The following is a 19,202-nucleotide window of genomic DNA, read 5'->3' on the forward strand; positions in this document are numbered from 1 at the left end:
TTGAATGAAAACGATTGATGGTAGAAAACCTCAATGATTCGCTTTTCACATTAATAGTTAAGCAGCAATAATGACAATTATTATTCCAATGTGAAGATGGCCGAAAAACGAAAAACAAATCAAACAAACAAACCAATTCATCTGTTGTTAAAAGACCCGTTTTTATATATCTATATTCCAATCAAACCAAATTTTCACAATTGCACTGTCTATAAATAAAATTTGTTTTCTTTGTCGTCTAAAAAGGTCAATCACATTTCTTTTTTTTTTAACCGATGAGATGAGGCACATCACATATCCAAGCCAATTTGCTAACTAACCTTTAAATCTGTTCGATTGAACAGTCTTTGATTTCGAAAATGAGGGATAATCTTTTGATGCAATGTTCGAAACGGAACACACATTTTCACTACTTTTTATTGCACACTATTCCGATGTAAACTATGTATCGCCTTTGATCATTTCTCCTTTCCGGTATTTCAAATAAATGCAAATCCGTTTTTTTTTTCGAAAATCTTTTTTCGAGTAGCCATTTGTATTTTATGGTTTTACATTAGCTCTCTTGCAAAATGTGAAAATATCAGACAAACAATTTCGGAGTGTATTGATTGGTATTCCCTTGAAATCGAACACATGATGAATGGATGCATCTTTTCAAATCTTGCCACTTTGTTGAATCAATATTTTCTGGATATTACCATACGCAATGAGTCGAATAAATTTGCCAATCAAAATGATCTAAGAAATTTGCATAAATCGAATTTTGTTGCAAAAGCCGATATTTTCTTTTCGTTTGAAAGACTTTATTTATACTTTATATACCGAATAAAATTGAATCGAACAGTCACACAATTTTGTTTTTGCTCTGACTTTAAATGCTGCCTTTCAAATAAATACAATCAACATTTGAACAATGATGAGCTTGTAGCATTTGCATTGTTGATTTGAAGCAAACGACCAATTTTCAACTATTCTAAATATTAACAAATCGCAACGACTGTGCTATGGCCTTTCAAAAGGAAATAACAAGAATTTTTTTCTTATTTTCAAATAAAATATTCAAATTACTTGGAGTTAATTTTCACTTCAGTAAAACAACGTTTGAAAATCAAATTCGATGCGATTTTTTTTTGATGTTTCATGGAAATACTTCAAATTAATACTCGTTTTTATCAAGCATGTTTGATACATATTAGCAGCTACTGATATGAATTGATTTGGTGGGAAATTTCGAATTACGACAATGCCTGATCTTATTAACAACTTCGATGGTCAACGTTTTTTTTTTTAATCTTAAAAAAAGCAATCCGTATTTATGATAAAATCCGCTTTAGTTGGCAAAAAGCAATTATTGTTCGTCCATGAGTGATTTTGTGTAAGCATAAGAAGATCTTGGGCCGGATTAGATAATTTATCACATTTGATTGTGGTTACACCATGTATCTAGCTCTTCGATTCTCAGCCATGCTGCCAAATAAGTTCGTCCCCACCCTTCTAGGATGTTACCTCTTTCTGAAAGATTGTCCGAAAAACACTTAAAATATAAGACTATAAAACTGTAGTGTGCGATGTCCGATTTCTAATCCCGTTCCCATAACCCCCCTTGCACACTACTTCTGTAAAATCATATTTGATTGTATAAGTTTTTCAAGTTCGGATTAAGAGAGAAAAGGTCCTTTAATAATAATAATACTATATTAATTAATAATATTATCTTAATAGTGTATATGCTGGGCTTGACTTCAAAATATCCTTTCGATTTTTACTTCATATCGAACGTGTTCCAAACATTTATGTCCGCTTTATCTTATGATGTGTAATTTGTCCAAAATATTGCATGAATTACAAGCGTGATTCACATCTTGTCAACCAATCAGTGTATTTAATTTTGAATTTATACGCATCATTGGTGGCTTTGAAATCCACGTCAAGTGTGTTGAATTTTCGTGACAAGTGTTGTCGATTTGGCGATTTTTTATTGGGTGATATTTTCTCTCTCTCTCTCGATGACTAAAGATTCTTTTAAGTTTCATATTTCATCGATTGGTATTGGAATAATGTATTTTTGGTTCAACGAAGTTTACATAATTTAATTTTGTGTTAACGATGTTCGCGTATTTGTTGGATGTGCTTTTTTTCACTTTTAAATGTCTCACTGTGCACACCACATACCATAAAGTCCATCATAATATTTTATAGTCGAGCTCTGTCACTCTCTCTCGTTGGCAATATTTTATCAGCCATAAATTCATATTCAAGAATTAACGACAGAAATCTAATCTTATTTGGAAAATAATATTTAATGTTGTTGTGCATATTTTTCCAACAATGGTGTGGTTTATTTAGATTTATTTTCTTGCAACATCAGTCGTTAAAGTGATTATGCTCTTGTTTTCTTTGGCATTTTCATTTAGATTAAGTGTTCAGCTGAAATGTGTGTGTGAGCACGGGCGCGCGCGCATGTATATATGGGATGCACTGTAGCGCGTAAAGTGTCATGTATTTCTACAAATTAGGTTTGTATGCAGTTCGTGTACGAATTTATGTGTATGTGTATATTGAGTGTTGCGAATGTTAAGTCTGGCATCCGTTTTTCCCGCCGATCTAGCTCCATTCTCTCTCTTACGTACACACGTTCGCTCACCCTTGTCCTTCTCATTCTTGTCCTCATGCAATGCAGTTTTTTTTTTACTTTTCTCGCTCTCTGTTTCTATCTCATTTTCATTTGAAATGTGTTTATGTGTGCAATTTAAGCCATCTGACGATGACAATGATGATTATGGACACTGAACCGTAAACAAGGGTTATGATTTAATTTCCCTCAACCTACAGTCGGAATTTATTTATGATCATGTAAGTGATATTTAAAGGCTTTCTGCACTTTTTGGGGTGTATGCTGTGTGTACGGCGTGTTTTTGCGAACACATTGTTTCGCGTATTGTCGCTTCAGATTAGATTTGAATACCAATGTATTCTAGTGTAAATCTGTGCAATGCATATTGATGCGTACCAAATCGAATTATTATTTTATTTTGCTGAACACAAAAAAAAGTTCATCGAATTTTTTGCTACTGCTGGTGATCTGCACTGACTGTTTTGCCATTTATTTATTTTTTAAATTTCTGTATTTGTCTGCCATTTCGAAAAATGCATTTATATGAATAGCAAAAAAAGTGTAGCTTTCACCAATTGAATGAATATATTTCATCCCAAATTCAAAAGATTGAACGATTCAGTAAAAATATTTGTAAATTGAAAATGTCATAAAAAATCATAAAAATCAATGTCCTGTTATTTTATGAGTTTAATCATATTGGCCTACCATTTTGGGATGCATAATGTCATCTTTTAAAATGATTCCCTCTTCTGTTTGTTTTTAATATTACAAAATCGAACCATCACCCCAACAACCGAACTGAATACTAAAAAAAATACCATTGATTGTTAGTCAAAACAAAACAACCACACCAAAATTATCTTCAACCCATTGCGTATGGCGAGATCAAACATGTCGCCCACAAGAATTTCCTTCTTTCTCGAATGACATATGCGAATATGCTCATCGTATTTGTACTATATGCTCAACTTAATATTATTGTTCATATGTTGCTGTCCTTTCCACTTTACACACATACAACCAATGAACAAAGCATTTAAATGTGAAGAATTATTGCAAATGCGATAAGCTGTTAATCGTATGAATATTCATTATTATTCATTAGCTGTAATACGAAAATTGGATTGTCATGACATCTTCTTTGTGGAGAATGAAAATACTGGATACATAGTTATTTGTGCATATGCAAGTGTTTCTCACACAGTCAATGTGCCAGTGCAAGCGTTGAAGAAAACATTCAATTACTGAAAAAATGCAAGAGAAATGCGCTTCGAATACTTATGATAACACATTTTGAATGCTAACAGATGTCGAGACAAATCTCAATTGAAAATCGGACACATTGCAACGAATTGATTTTATTTTACAAAATTTGGCCGGATTTTATTGAATTGGGAAGAAAACAATTGATTAAATCCATTGAAATGGTTTAAACAAAATGTTCAATTTCTCGCCAATAAATTGCATGTTCATCCAAAATCGATTGATTAAAAGATTATTTACTTTATTTTTCAATTTCAAATCGGGTGCTTGGTTCAAATTACTTTCATTTTAATACGTATAAATATATGATCATCAGGGAGTATTTCAACTTATTTTACTGTTATTGAGACCATGTAATTCAATTTGAATGTGAGCACAGCATTAAATATATTATTTTAAGATATTATATAATATACGTAAATTCCTCTTAATTCCCTAGTATAATAATTTTTATCGTTTTGTTTACTTGAACAAGATTTTATTAGTTATTTTGATTTAACTTTGCAAATGCCATTTGCCAACAAAAGATCAATAGATATCGAGTCTATTCAATAAACGTCAGATCTCATCCGTTAACTTTTATATATAGTTCCAGTAAAATCTTTCAATTTGTCATGGTTTTGAGTCCATTGTATTCATTTACCTTAAAATCCTAAATTAATATTTAAAAACAAAAAAAACTATTTAAAATACAAAATAGTTGCATCGATCAAAGATTCAAACTTATTCTGAATTCTGGTCCACAATGATTCAGTGTTCCATCTTTTTCCTGTTGTATTTCCCATTTCCCGAATAATTTGTAATATTTACAGCAACAAAAACCTCATATCCCCCAAAAAAACTGGTAAATTGTGTTGTTTCCCATTTGTGTAGAGAATGTATGATTCTCAAACTTCAACCTCCAAGCAATAAAAAACGTATTAGTTTCCGTTCATATTTTTGCCACCGCTCCAAGTGGTTATTTGCTCTTTCACATTTCACCATAAAGCGAATATTTTTGATCCCCTATAGCGAGAACTTTGTGTCGATCTGCTTGCAAGCTTTCTTTTTTCCGATTGTAGTTGCTGGCACAATTTGCATACCAAAACGATTTATGTAATTTATTTTCTTTCATTCGAATATGTTTGCGTTATGCGTTTATTTAATGCGCGCTTTTTCTCCTATTTGTAATTTTACATTTACACTGACTTTCATTGTGTGTGTGTGTTTTTTTTGCCACACGCACGCACACACACCGTACCACCAGTGCTATTATTGTAATTTGAGTTGTACATAGCTCCGTTGCTGGTTATTTTGAATTTGGAACAATCTTTGATGAAAATCTTTTTGCATCTCACACGCGCACCGAATGCACGGGACAAGAAGGTTGGTTGGCATCTCATCTACGCTAATATTTTTGATGGTTTTATTATTTCCGTCTTCCGTTATTGTTGTGAAAGAGATCGGTGAGGAGATAACAGAATTTTGGAACATTTGTACACAATTTTCAATTTGGCATCAACAATAGCTGAAACAATGTGCTTCATAAAATTTAATCACCGCCTTTTTTTGCTTAAATAAAACAACATACATTTGCTTGAGCAGAGCGCTTGCTCAACTGTAATGAAACAGATAAAAGGAGTTTATTTTGTACGAGTTGTTTTTGAGGTAAGTTCTTATCTCTTTTTTTAATTTTTTCTTTCATTTTTCGCTACATATCAAATGTCAGTGAACACATTTTTCTCCATCTCCGAAAAACCAGTCTTTCGCCAAAAGAAAAAAAAACGAATCAAAACGCACATTTCCAACTGAATTAAATTACATAGAAAAATAATTGCGAGTGAACTGAACAGAGTGTCTGTTCATCCAAAACGAGTGAGATATTCTGCCTTGCATAAATATTGTAAATTGCAAAAAAGCGATTTTCGATAAAAGCAATCGCTTTTTTTTGTTTGTTTCTGTGCAAAAGAGAAAATTGTTTGTTAATTCTGCGTTAAAAAGTGGGGCATTTTCTCTGCGTCCGCATCAAACATAAATTCATAAATCACACTATTTATGGCGTTAGTTCCTATAAATAGGCTACGTTATGATATATACTTATCAGAAATCGTTTAACCATCTTGCTATCAATCTAATCTAGATACACATGCTTAGACGTCCCTCCCCCATATACACACACACATATATTATATACGGAAAAAAGTTTCATCGCTGACAGCGATTTGGCTGCGATAAAAAAATAAAGTCATAATCATATTGTTTCTTTTCTCTCGCAACAGACAGAAGCTAAAAAAAGAAGAGAAAATCCAATCAAATTAACACCGAAAAGCAATATTTTTCGTTCAGTAAATCGATGGATTGAATATTTTCAGCATTTCTGCCTTGAACTTTGCGAGTATAAATGCAAGCAAACTTAGTCGATACATTTTTTGACATTTTTTTTACAAAAACGATAACATTTACCAACAAAAATTGTTTATATCAAAACAACAAAAGCATAGAATAAATGACCTCTATTCTGTCTTATTGGCGATGCATAATAAATTCATACAATCGAATGTGCGATTTAATGGTAGGATTTTCAACAAATGGAATACAAATACACATATCGGAACAATCAAATCGATGTCCATCCACTTTTCTAAAGATAGGTAAGACTTGTTGCCAAACACGCTGACAGAACGAACAATTTGACAATTTTACGCTACGCGATATGAATGAATGCCATAACACACGAACGTAATGATTTTACATTGAGATTAAGCGGTCGAGATTTGTGTTTCAAAATAACCTCATCACTTATTCATAGAAAATATTAGCGGTTTTGCGTAACATGATATCAACACCAGCGGCATATAATATGCATCATCAAGAGCACACCACACTTACACACCTAGTGGATTACATTCAACAGTACATGGTGTATTCGTGTTCATTTGTGTGTATGATTGAAGCAGAAAGATTTTAAAACACACCTTCACTCCGGGCTAAATAATCAAATGGTATTTACACTCTGTGTGATTCAATACTCGTCAAAATTAGCATTAAATTTATGTTACAGTTGTTTTTTTGGCAATATACTATAAGTATGTATAACTCTCCATCTTTTTTTTCATCAATTTATTAAATTCGGACATGCATATTTTCATGTAGGAAATGTTTGTAGACTGAAACATTATTTTATTATTTGATATTCAGTTCTATTAAATGAAATTGTGCATTCATTTGATTTGACCAAAATCAGATGGTTGTGACCGCTATCCAATTATTTACGCACAAAATTAAAAAATGCACAGCCATTGTGTTCATCGTTCGGTCGATAGTTTCACTTATGAGTCTTAGGTAAGCTGCGTTCCGGAAAAAATAGAATGCAAATAAGTTATCACACTCAATAGTCTCTATTCCGTGTTCTAGAAACTAAATGTCTGCTAAAATAGGTTCAATCAAATTTCTGGTTGGGATAACTATTTTTAAAGCAGAGGTATTAGCAATAGCAGAGTGCATTGAAAATAAAATTTGGATATTTTTTATGGGGTATGCGTTAGAATTCATACCCAGAACATGTGAAGTTTACACAGAAATGTGAAAGCATACTTGATCAGCATTTTTTATAGAGTTCCAATTACCGCCTGACGAACTGCTAGCCCCTTGCTAAAAGAATTCTTCTAGTTTGCAAGGGTCTGAAATTGGAGACCTTTTTCTGATTTGTCGAATTCTCCATCTCAGTCTCATTCATTTTTTCCCTAGTGGAATCAAAAACCCTTTTAAACTAGATAGAATTAGATTTTTTGTTTACCGCTCTCGATTTTTGTTAAATGTACATCCCTCCCCATATCTACCTTGATCAAATATGAGTATAGATATACATTTTTGGTGTCAATCAGTTATTTATTGAAATGAAATTGTTTTATTTCAAAAAATGTGAATGGCTGCTTATTCTTATTATGGAAAGCTTATTCTCCATTTCTTCAAAAATTAAGTTCGGAATGACGTTTTTTTATCGAATAAAACTAACAAGGATGGAAAAGAAAGCATTTTATTCAATATTTGAGAGAGAAAATAAAATTAAAGTTCTTGAATGCGATGTGTTAAAAATCATGCCGTGCTCCATATATTTAGAGTGAAAAAGTGTTCAAGTTCATTAAAATGTCAAATGTTTCAATTTTTTGTTGTTCTTAATTTGGTTTATGTTCTTGGATTCTATACTATGAAGTGGAGTCATCTAGTTCATCAACCACCGGCACTTTAAAGTTCAGTATGTTCAGCTTTTCAAATGGAGGACGCAAAAGCGCAAAATTTCAAAAGCATAATCAGCACAAAGTGTAATGCAATAATATCTTGCTTGTACATGCCATTCGCAATTTAAAAATTGATTCAATTTTCATTTTTTTTGTGTTGCACATCGTTAATATGTGAAATAATGGAAGGTGCAATTCTGAAATGAAAAAAATCATCGTTATTATTCGCACGTATAATATTTGATTATAATTATGACGTTGTGCCTTTTAAAATTACCTGTGCTGAAAATAGACATTGAGAATGTTACAGCTGCCTTTGTATGGTTATGAATATGAGGTCGATTGCACAAATGTGCATAGAGATTTTCTAATTTTATCAACAAACACATACAATTTTTATTTTATTTGAAATTATTTTGTTTGTTTTTTTTTTTTCGTGGCTCTTGATCCATTCGAAATTGTTTGTGTTCTGTGATCTTTGTTGTTGTCTTGGAAACGAATGAATATTCGAGTTAATTAGCCATGATCCTGATTTGAAAACAGTGCAGCAATTCACAAATAGTGCACTCACAAAAAGTCATCAAATTAATGCAATTCATTGAATTAACTATTTGCCATATAGTTACATCTCTATATGAATCGGGCGACATTGCATGTGCTGCTTGCAATAATAATTCTAATGATTTTGCGATTATTTTGTTCGCTCTTTCGTCGGAGTTTTATCTCTCTTCTTCTGCATGTGCTCATGATATTATGCGCTATGTGCGGTGTGTTTAGGTCTTATGACGGACCATTTTCATGTATATGAATACACATTGGAGTTTTGATGTATTTGGGCTTTAAAAAATTAAGCGAAAACCCAAACCAAAACCAAATGAACGGAAAAAAAGAATACCAACTAAAACACGGCGCACATACGAATAATAAAATGCGCTAAAAAGAAAGACAAAAAAACACACGAGAGACTACAAAGAGAAGGAAAGAAGAAATTGTTTTAATTTTTGTCAGACCTCACAGGAGTATATATATATCAGGTGCTGTACAATGTTCACATTGGGTATTACGTTATTAATGAAACATATTTGCGTACGTACAGGCTGTGGCGAAAAAAATTCTACAGTCAATATTATATCGTCATCGACTTGGTTGTTTTTGTGTGTTTGACTGCAACAGCATTTTTCTGTTCTTTTGTCACATTCAGACAAACATACGGGTAAAATGCACATTTAATGGAAAAAAGACAAGCAATTCGTGCATAATTGTATGTGAGCAACAATAATACCGAAGACGGATTCGTTGCCGGTTTTTTTTGTCGTATTCTTCTCTCTCTCTCTCTCTCTCTCTCTTTAGCTTTTGGTATTCATTTCTTATTTTCCATTCGTTTGTACTCGGATGCTTTGGTAATCCCCTTTCTGAGCATATTTTACTCCAAATACACACAAGTGCTTATGCTTTCCACCATATTCGGCCAAAAGAATTCGCTCATAGATAATCGACGAGTGTATATGTCGCATATCGATTTAACAGTTATTTGATGATTTCTCGGTTTCTTTGGAATCTACTGTTAATATTGTTGTTGCTTCTGATCATGCACGTAAACAGAAAATAAAATGAAATGTAATGTGAAAAAAAGCAGAACATCAAAATCGATTTCTCTCAAATGATAACGTTCAATCCGTAAAATTATCACTATTTTTTTATTGCATTTTCAGCAATTTTATGGTGTAATTCAATTGACACTAAAAAATTGTTTATGGCTTTCTTTGGAGTATCGGCAACTTTTAATTGATACAAAGGTTGCAACTGACATCAAATGACACATTTTTTCTTTCACTTCAAATTAAATCGAACCAAATCGATGAAATTTGTGTTTTTCATTGACATTTATTTTTTTTTTTTTGCATAAATTCCGTGTAATACAAAAATCATTCGATGGAATTCAATGTTGGAATATCCCATGAAGATTACAGGCATTCAATGAAATTGAGATAAAATATTTGGCTGAACGGTGATAGAAACAAAAGAAACAATTTGAATTGTTGTACATTTGAAGTGTGTATGTACATTGTACAGTGTAAGTCGGAAGCACACCCTAATGTACAGTGTAAATCCTTTGGAATTGATTTTCCTAAGGAATTGGTTTTCCTTTTCGATGTTAAAATGCCATGAAATTTAATATGATTAAGGAAATGTAATAAACTTTTAATATAATTATGTACGATGGAGCTTCCTATACTTTGACGAGAATTACCATTACTTTGCCATGCATACTTTCTATATTATTCTAGAAAATAAAAAAAATATATGAATGAAAAAAATGTGGCTACCAAATGAAGATTATTTGGCAACAATTATAGCTTTTCATCTCGTGAATATTCTCGATTACTGGCCTCAAACATAATTTCGACCTAGAGCAAATATCTTATTATCTTTCGATTTTAACACATTTTTCGAACGTATTTTAGTTGTGAATTATCACAAACTATGTAATATGAACACATTTAATAGAATTTACGAGAAATATAAATGGATGAGAAGTATGTTTTCTATAAACATATGCAAATATGAAAGTTCCGAACTAAATGGGCATGAAAGATACAAATGTGGAATTCTATTTGAATGGATAAATGGTAAATGATGTAAATTTAAAATAAAAAATTTGGCGAGACTTTACATAATTGCAATGCAAACGAACAGCATCGTACCGAAAAACAAAAAAGTTTGGTAAGTATTAAAGTGAGAAAAAAAACAAAAGAGCTGTCATTAATGCATTTTTAGTCAAAATTCTTTTAATAAAAATGTTTGCTTGATAAGATATATTTACGGAGGTAGCCATATATTCGGTGTCAAATTCACTGTACTGATATAAAACCAAGCGAAAAAGCATAACAAACTCAATTTGATCAAATATAACGCTACATCTTTTCTTATTCTGTCACTTTTGGCTTTTTTGTTAACCATTTTAATGAAGAGATATTTCTTGAACTTTAGTGAGTTTTTTGTCGTTCTCGATTTTCCTTTAATAAAACTCTAGATAATTAAAAGGGACAAATAAAATAGGATGCCAATAATCGGAAGCACACACGATATATTTTAAACTAGATGAGGAAAAATTATCGCCATTTGTCGCGAGCCATCAACACTAAATAGACATTTAAACGTTTCATTTAGTGAGTGGTTATGTTTGCACAAAATCGAGTGAAATACGCTTTCAACTAAATGCCAATGGCTGGAACAGTGGCTGGTGATGCCGCACTGTTGCTTCTATGGGTGATTGCAAGCGTAAATATATGAATACAGTAGCAGAATTCAGCAGACATCTGAGAAGGAGGTAATGAAAAATCGATAAATACTTTGAACATTTTTGTAGTCTTTCGCATCGAGGAATCTTGAACGTGTGCGTTTTTTTCGTTTTTTTTTTTTTTTTTTGTTACTTCTTTTTCTTCATCTTTGCTGTATTCCATTCACGCTGTTGTTCTTTTCTCTGCTCAAATATTTTCTGTGATATAAACATCCCATTAAAATTTCAAGAAAAGCAGCGAGAAACGCGCGCACGTTGAAGGAAAGCAAACGAAAGAATAAAGACCAACAACAAGACTGAGGGCAGTAACGATGTGAAGAAGAGAAGCGGAAAAAAAACACATACGGCAAAATTAAGACATACAACATTCTTACGTTACGGAATTGAACTCTGTTCACTTTTTGTGATCGCGTGTAAATAAAATTGAAAATTGTTGCCCAGGTAGAGAAAATTGGCAGAGCGGACTTGTGTGGACGCGAATTGGAACTAGCGAATTGAAAGTTATTGCTGTTGCTGCTGTCGTTATTCGCTTTATTGCTGTCAATATAACCTGTTTCCTGTGTTATGTCCCCGGTCAGATGAGGGACAGCGATAAGGAGAGAGAAAGAGAGAGACAGAGACGACACACAGAAGAGAAAAAACTCACACAGGAAAAGGAATGAAAACGAAAACGGCACAATTCTGCCTGGGGGTAATTTGAAAATGTGCAAGAAAATACTATTAATATAAGATTTCAGATGAGAGACGTTTCATAGTTTGCCATTTCTCTCATTCTTTGCGATTCGTGGATTCGTGTGGTCTTTGGTGTGTGCACAGCAAACCGGGTGAAATAAATAAATGCTAAGGTGTTGATCGGCTACTTTCTGGTTGCTGCTGGGAAATGTTGTACACAATGCGCACCGATTGTCATCTTTCGCTTTTTCTTCTTTTCTCTCTACGGTGTCTGTTGAATGCGTCGTTTTGGTGGTCAACTTGGATGTTTAACGAAAGTGTTATCCAATAAAAAAAAATGCAGTAAAACACCGAACAATCGAAAACCGAACAAGAGAGTTTTTTTTAGTGCTGTTGAGAAAACACGCGTCTCTTCCATCGATATTTTGGTTGATTAGATTTCAGTAATTTTCTGCTAATCTCGCTTTGTCTTCGTGGATAAATTGGGATGTGCATAAAAATCCACAAATTGACCGTAAAATGTTGTGAAACGTTTGAGAAACAATTTGTCGTAATTCTGAAATTCGGTCACATCCATTAATCATAACTCGTTTTTTTTGCACCAGTCTTAATATGAAAACTTGACTAAATAATTCGCATCGAAGTGGTGCATTTTCGGGCGGTCAGTTCATGAAGTGGTCAAATGTGGATGATTCGTGTTTTTTTTTTCATGTTAAACATTTATGTTTAAAAATAGAACTCGCTTCAGAAAAGAGACGAAGAGAAAGCGAGAAAGAATCAAACGAATGTGGATTCGTCCAGAGAAAATTGAATAAAATCAGATGAAAAAAAATGTATACGAATGGAAAGTGTGAGATTGAACCCGAACGCAATGAAAAATTGCTAGATTTTCCAGTGTCTGTTTGCATTTGGCGCCACAAATCTTTATATCCGATATCGTCTCGACGGCGTCGTTCATACACTATACGTTGCATAGCAACCGCAAATATGTTACGAGTTATCGCTCTAAAATATGAAAAAAGCAGCGAATAAGACGATGTGAAAAAAGCAATCATTACACATATTTTTTCCCAGTTTGGAGTAAATATAAAATGCTTTCAAGCTCTCACCAGTCAATTTCTCTTGGACCCGGATATTTTATTATTGTTACAATAAAAGTGACACTCTTTCAACACCATACATTGAGCTCTTCTTCACACGTATCGAACACAGTTTTACCCAGGAGACATCAGTTTTATATATTAAGAGAGAACAAACAAAATAAAAATGAAAGAATTCACATAAATCAATATATTTCAAAACACCGACTAATTTAAATATCAACGCTGCATTTTTGAATAAACTTGCAATATAATAATACAATGAAACCATTTTGATGGAACATTTTTGGGTTCGGCAATATATTTGAAACAAGAAAATTAACTTCGTAATAAAGATATCGACTCGTTTACTTGATGCTACAATTCTCCAGTAATGTGTGCAGTAGTAAAAGAAGCAAAAAATGAGAGCATGCGTCCAATCCACTTAACACCATGAGTTGCTAATACAATACATCACATGCGCCTCATCCTTATGCTCGCGTGTGCTATTCAGTACTCATGTCGCGGATATGCAATGCATTATGAAGAACAATACATTCCGCATCTTCGTTGATAACGTCTTCTTTTTCTTCTTGGACGCGTTGATAGCCGTACAGTAATTGAACACGTCAATGTACTTTTTTCACTCACCACCATGTATATATTAAACTATTCGACAAAATATGAAAACTACACATGTTGATACGCCACCAACCTTTTCCAGCCAGACTATGCGGCACCCAAAATCGGTTTTTATATCGTTATTGTACGCTTGACCTCTCTTTCTCTCTCTCTCTATCAAAAGTTCAAATTTAAAACGAAACGAATAATTGTAAAAATGGTAATACTTTTTTTTCTGTATTGTGCACCGATTACTTTTACCAAAAAAATATGTCTACATTGAACAAGATGCAATTGAATCGGCTCGTATAAAATATCTTATTTGTGAATTTTTATTGGCAAATGACATTCAAAACATACTCACACGCATTCTCAAAAAAATGTGCACAAGAAAGGCGAAAAAGCGTGCCACACGTGTATATATGAGATTTTTACGCATCTGCCATTTAATTGGAATAAATCCACATACGCACACCGAAAAGAATTAAAAAGAATGACAGAGAAATTAGAGATAAAATCAAATTGCTGACGCATTGACCATGAAATAGTCGAATTTTGGTGTTAAATATGTGAAATGAGTGACGGTGAATAACAAAAGAAATGAAATAGCATTGAATCTAAAGAGCGTGGTGGCGACTAAATGTGCAATGACAACAACAATAACAATCAATGAAAATTCAGTAATTTAGTAATAAGGATAATTGTACGTGTCGTTTCGTGATTTGTTTCTTTATGGGAACCAAGAAGATCGATGGCAAAGGATGTGAACAGAAAATCATTCATGGGCATTAACGTGTCGAGAGAATAACTGCATGTGCATCGTAAAGCGTGCGGCTCTTTATTACTACTATATACTATAAACCAAAACTGAACTGGCCGTGGAGCATATGCTGTAGTTAACGTGCTGGGTTATTATTGACAACAATTACAATAAAAATGCAACAACAAAATATACACACACACGCACGCACAAATACATGCAAGCGCAATTTTGTGTGTTTTGGCACACACAATGAGATCTAAGCAAGAAATGAATGGGAATACAAACGAAGACGAGAAAACTACAATCGTATTAGTCCTAATTGGGTATGAGTGAGTGAATGAAGTTTTACACAAAATAAATCGTAAAACGTGCCCATTCGATTGAGAAATGTTTTCCTTTTTTTTCTTATTTCATATTTGTGTTGTTGTTCTGAATTACTATTTCGGCATCAATCGGTACGGGAGCACGTGCATGTATGCGATCGTTTTTCAGTGGAAGAATGAAGAAGACACGATCAAAGGAGCGACATACACTCGTATATATGTGTATATTCATACAATTTGTAGTATTTGCGTTTAACACCGTCTGTGCCATCCATTCAGGATTTTACGCTTTTATAAGCTAGGATGATGATGATGTTGAGTGAGAAAGAAAGAACTCAACAAAACTGTGATTCTGGGCAATAATTCCAGCATTGTTAGTATTTAGTTTCATGTGTGAGGATTTATTCTTCGATTTATTTACCAAGGTGAATTGACCTCAATTCTGAATGCATAATTTGCATCGAAATTTAATTTAATTTGATTTTCTCTTGCTTAACATTGCAATGACCAATATGGATGAAACAAAATTTTAATTCAAAATTTCAAAAGTATCGATTTACACTTTTATTTTTATTATACTTATATATGACAAGTCATCAATTAGGAACCAACCGTTCCGAAAGGTAGGTTATAGTGTTGAATGTGTATCAAATGTGAATATAGTGAATCCGGAAACAAAATCTGTGTGGGGCAGATGTTTTTATTGTCATCGCTTGAACTATCTCGTTGTCGCCTTTTTACACTGCACTGAAATTGGATTTTAAACGTTGTTTTTTATGCTCTTTTTTCACCAATTTTGCTATATAAAATCGTTTACCAACGATATAATAGTGTTTGTGTTGTGTCATTTTCACCTTCCCAGAAAACAAAATGCGTATCTTACAATTGTGATCGTACAGTGTGTGCGCATGTGTGCATGTGTGGTAAATCGATTTGTCATTTTATCGATAGCAACATGTTCCATTCAAATGGCCGGTCAGATGATATGTAATATTAACAATGAATGCCGCTGTGACGATTTAAAACCGCTTTTAGTTTCAAAATAGACGTCTGAATTTGACCATTGAATAACCTTTTTTTGTCGACTACATTCATTTAAATCGAAGCTATATAAGCTCAAATATTGGACCACCTTGATATAAAGTAAATAATTGTTTGAAAACGAGGTGAAATGGTTTCGCGAATTCTCAAATATTACATATAAACGTATACGCGTTTGTATGCAACCGTGAGTTATATTTGGGAATGTATATTTGAAGAGAAAAAACCCAATGAGATCTATATCATTATACTACCATTTTCAACACCTTTGAAGCGTGTGAAGAATGTAAAGCGAGGAAGACAGAAAGAGATACAGATAAATAGCATTTGGATTATTTTCGATGCCACGATTGATACACAAAATAATATTTCAAATAAAATATAACGCAGATCAATTAGATTCGAAAAGGCGGAAAATGTGTCCTTTTTATGTCTTTATGTCAACCGAAGACAAAGAATAGTGTAGAAAAGGGGGAAAGAGAACAAGAAGATGAAAAAAACGCCATATATACTGCATAATTTAATATCCCATATTATCAGATGACTTTTCTCCTTTTTTTATTTATGATCGTCTCAAACAAATATTTTTGTTTCTGCTTTGTTTTGGCTTTCGACCAATACACGATGAAAAAAAAAACACGAAGCGGAATATGAAAAAGAGTCCCTATATCTCGCCTTTTTCTCCTTTCTGTCAATTAATCTAATTAAAAGATACACACGAAAAAAAGATGCATGTCCCGCACAATACAATAAAAACAGTGAGAAAAAGAGAGGGAGATTGAACCAATATAAAATAGCGGAGACTCAATGGCAAGATCAATCCACTTGAATAGATTGAATTTAACCAAAATAAAGTGAAAAAAAGCGCACATACCATTTGAATATATGAGAAGTTGATGAAAAAAAAACGGAGAGATTAAACCTGATTCGGAATAAATAAGAGACAAAAACGACAGAATGATGTGCACACAGTCCAAAAACGAATGAAACGAGAAAACGATGGAATAAAAAACGAAAAAAGGGTGCTTCGTTTCTTATCTCGATTTGATATCGAAAAATTCACATCGACTCATTGTTTTTATTGAAAATTAATTGTAATATTATTTAGCATATCACATGCATATATAGCATTTCTTTGGCGTATAGTATTTTTTGTTCGTTGTCAAACAACACTATTTTGATCGGCTTATTTTCTCAAATGGAAAATAATTGTTTAAGCGCTCTACGGCCCATATATATTTTTTTTAAATACACATCACGAATGTTACTTTGTTCGCATACTTCGTTATGCACTCACAATCGTTCATGCATGGGTGTAAGTGCGAACGCTTGTGTTTTTCTGATATTATTATTGGCATTGGCGGTTTCTCTCTCTTTTTTTTTCTCTTGCAATCTCTTCATTTTATTTCCACTAGTCACTTTATTTCTTCTTCTAGATCACACGCTATTCGGACTAACGAGAATGTTAGCTGGTGTGTATTCAAGTTTGAACAGGACTATTTGGTTAAAATGTATACGATAAAAGATTGGCGCGGCAACGGCGGCATATCGAAAACGAGGTGATGAAACAATTTTCGGGTTCGTGTATCACATAGCATCGCAAGGCACCGCGCGACCACCCAATAATAAATATGTACATTTTTTATTTCATGCATTGCCATATATAAATGATCCACACCATACATACAAGATTTATAATTTTTGTTCTTCACTCTTTTACTGTGTTTCTCTCTCTGCCTCCTTCTCTGTCACTCTCTCTCTCCCTCTTTTCGATAACATTCCACGGTCCTTTTAAGTTTCATCAATTTTGAATTGAAGTAAAATTTAATCGATCCATTGATCGATTTGAGTAATATCCAAACCCAAACCGATACAAAAACAATGCAACAGCGAATAAATTCGATGTGCACAGCAACAGTAAGACAAGACGGTTGTCTCTTTGCGCACACCACACCATCAGCCAATGGCATCGCCAACACGAAAACAAAAATCACAAAATAAAATACGACAATAAACAAACGGAAAACGGAGCTCACTTATGAAAGAGAATGCATCATTTGATATGTGGATAATAAGTCATGAAGGGGAGAATGTTCTTGTTGCTCGTCTCTTTATTTTCTTTTATCTTAAATTTTGATAAATTTATTTTGAAAATTGAATTGAAAATAAAGACGAAAAATCAACACCAAACATACAAATAAAATTAGTGGGAATTGTCAAATTTGGTTTGTTAATTGGTGTCTTTCAGGATTAATGAAGTCTTTTCATGAGCGACACATAATTTCCGTGTCATCACAAACAATAATCAAACTAATCTGGGAATCTGTTTGAATCGATGGAAAAAGAATGTGCATCAGATAAAAAGCGACAACGATATTTTCGGCGCTGTTTAAATCAGAGGTATACGGTTTCATTTTTTTTCTTCTTCATGTATTCAATCAATTCTTTGTGTGCTGTTCGCAAAGCTCATTGTTTTGCCTAAATGGGAAAGAAATTGTGATTTTTTCAGTGTGCACACTTTTTCTTCCATGACGCGAATTGTTGAGCTCATTGTTCTGTATCAGTGGGTAATTCTGGATGTGAATGTCACTATTTGGTTTTATACCTCATGAAGACAATAGAAGAAGATATGCACCGAGCGAAAGTATCAAATCGATCGAAAACGATAAAAAGATTAATTTGATTGCACAGAATCTTATATTTGGCATATTTTTCTGCCATTATTTGCGCGATCTTCAGATTCCACATTTGATTTTGGTTGTGTTTTTGTCGTTTTAAATAGCCATCGCAAAATTATCGCAAGAACGATCACAACTTTTTCACACACTCACACATATAAATATATTGAAAGGAAAATTCTCATAATTGAAGCAATGAGATTACACTTTCACACAGAGTTGCAATAAAATTTGTGCAAATTTATCACATTTCCGCTTCAACAAAAAAAAACTATTATTTTTTAAATATTGTAATCGCCTTCTTTTTTAATTAATTATGTGAAATAAACTAGGGGGTAGACACCAAGAATAAATTCCGAATCCACTATATAAATTACTAATCCAGCTATTCCACTAATCCAAAAACACAAATGTGAAATCGAAACTATTTTTCCTATTCCATGCACTGTTTCCGTCAAAAATGTTAATTCTGCTATTTCGCACTATTCCACTCTAGGGGTTTTTATCTCAATCAAAACACTGTGAATATTGCGTATATTTTGCGTATATTCACTGCGAATATTCGCAAAATACGTACATTCAATGCATTATTCTTAAAATATGCATAGTATATGTACCATCGAATAA

The sequence above is a fragment of the Contarinia nasturtii genome, unplaced genomic scaffold (assembly GCF_009176525.2).
Source record: "Contarinia nasturtii isolate CC-2019 unplaced genomic scaffold, AAFC_CNas_1.1 Cnas_scaffold_414, whole genome shotgun sequence".
Lineage (NCBI taxonomy): Eukaryota > Metazoa > Arthropoda > Insecta > Diptera > Cecidomyiidae > Contarinia > Contarinia nasturtii.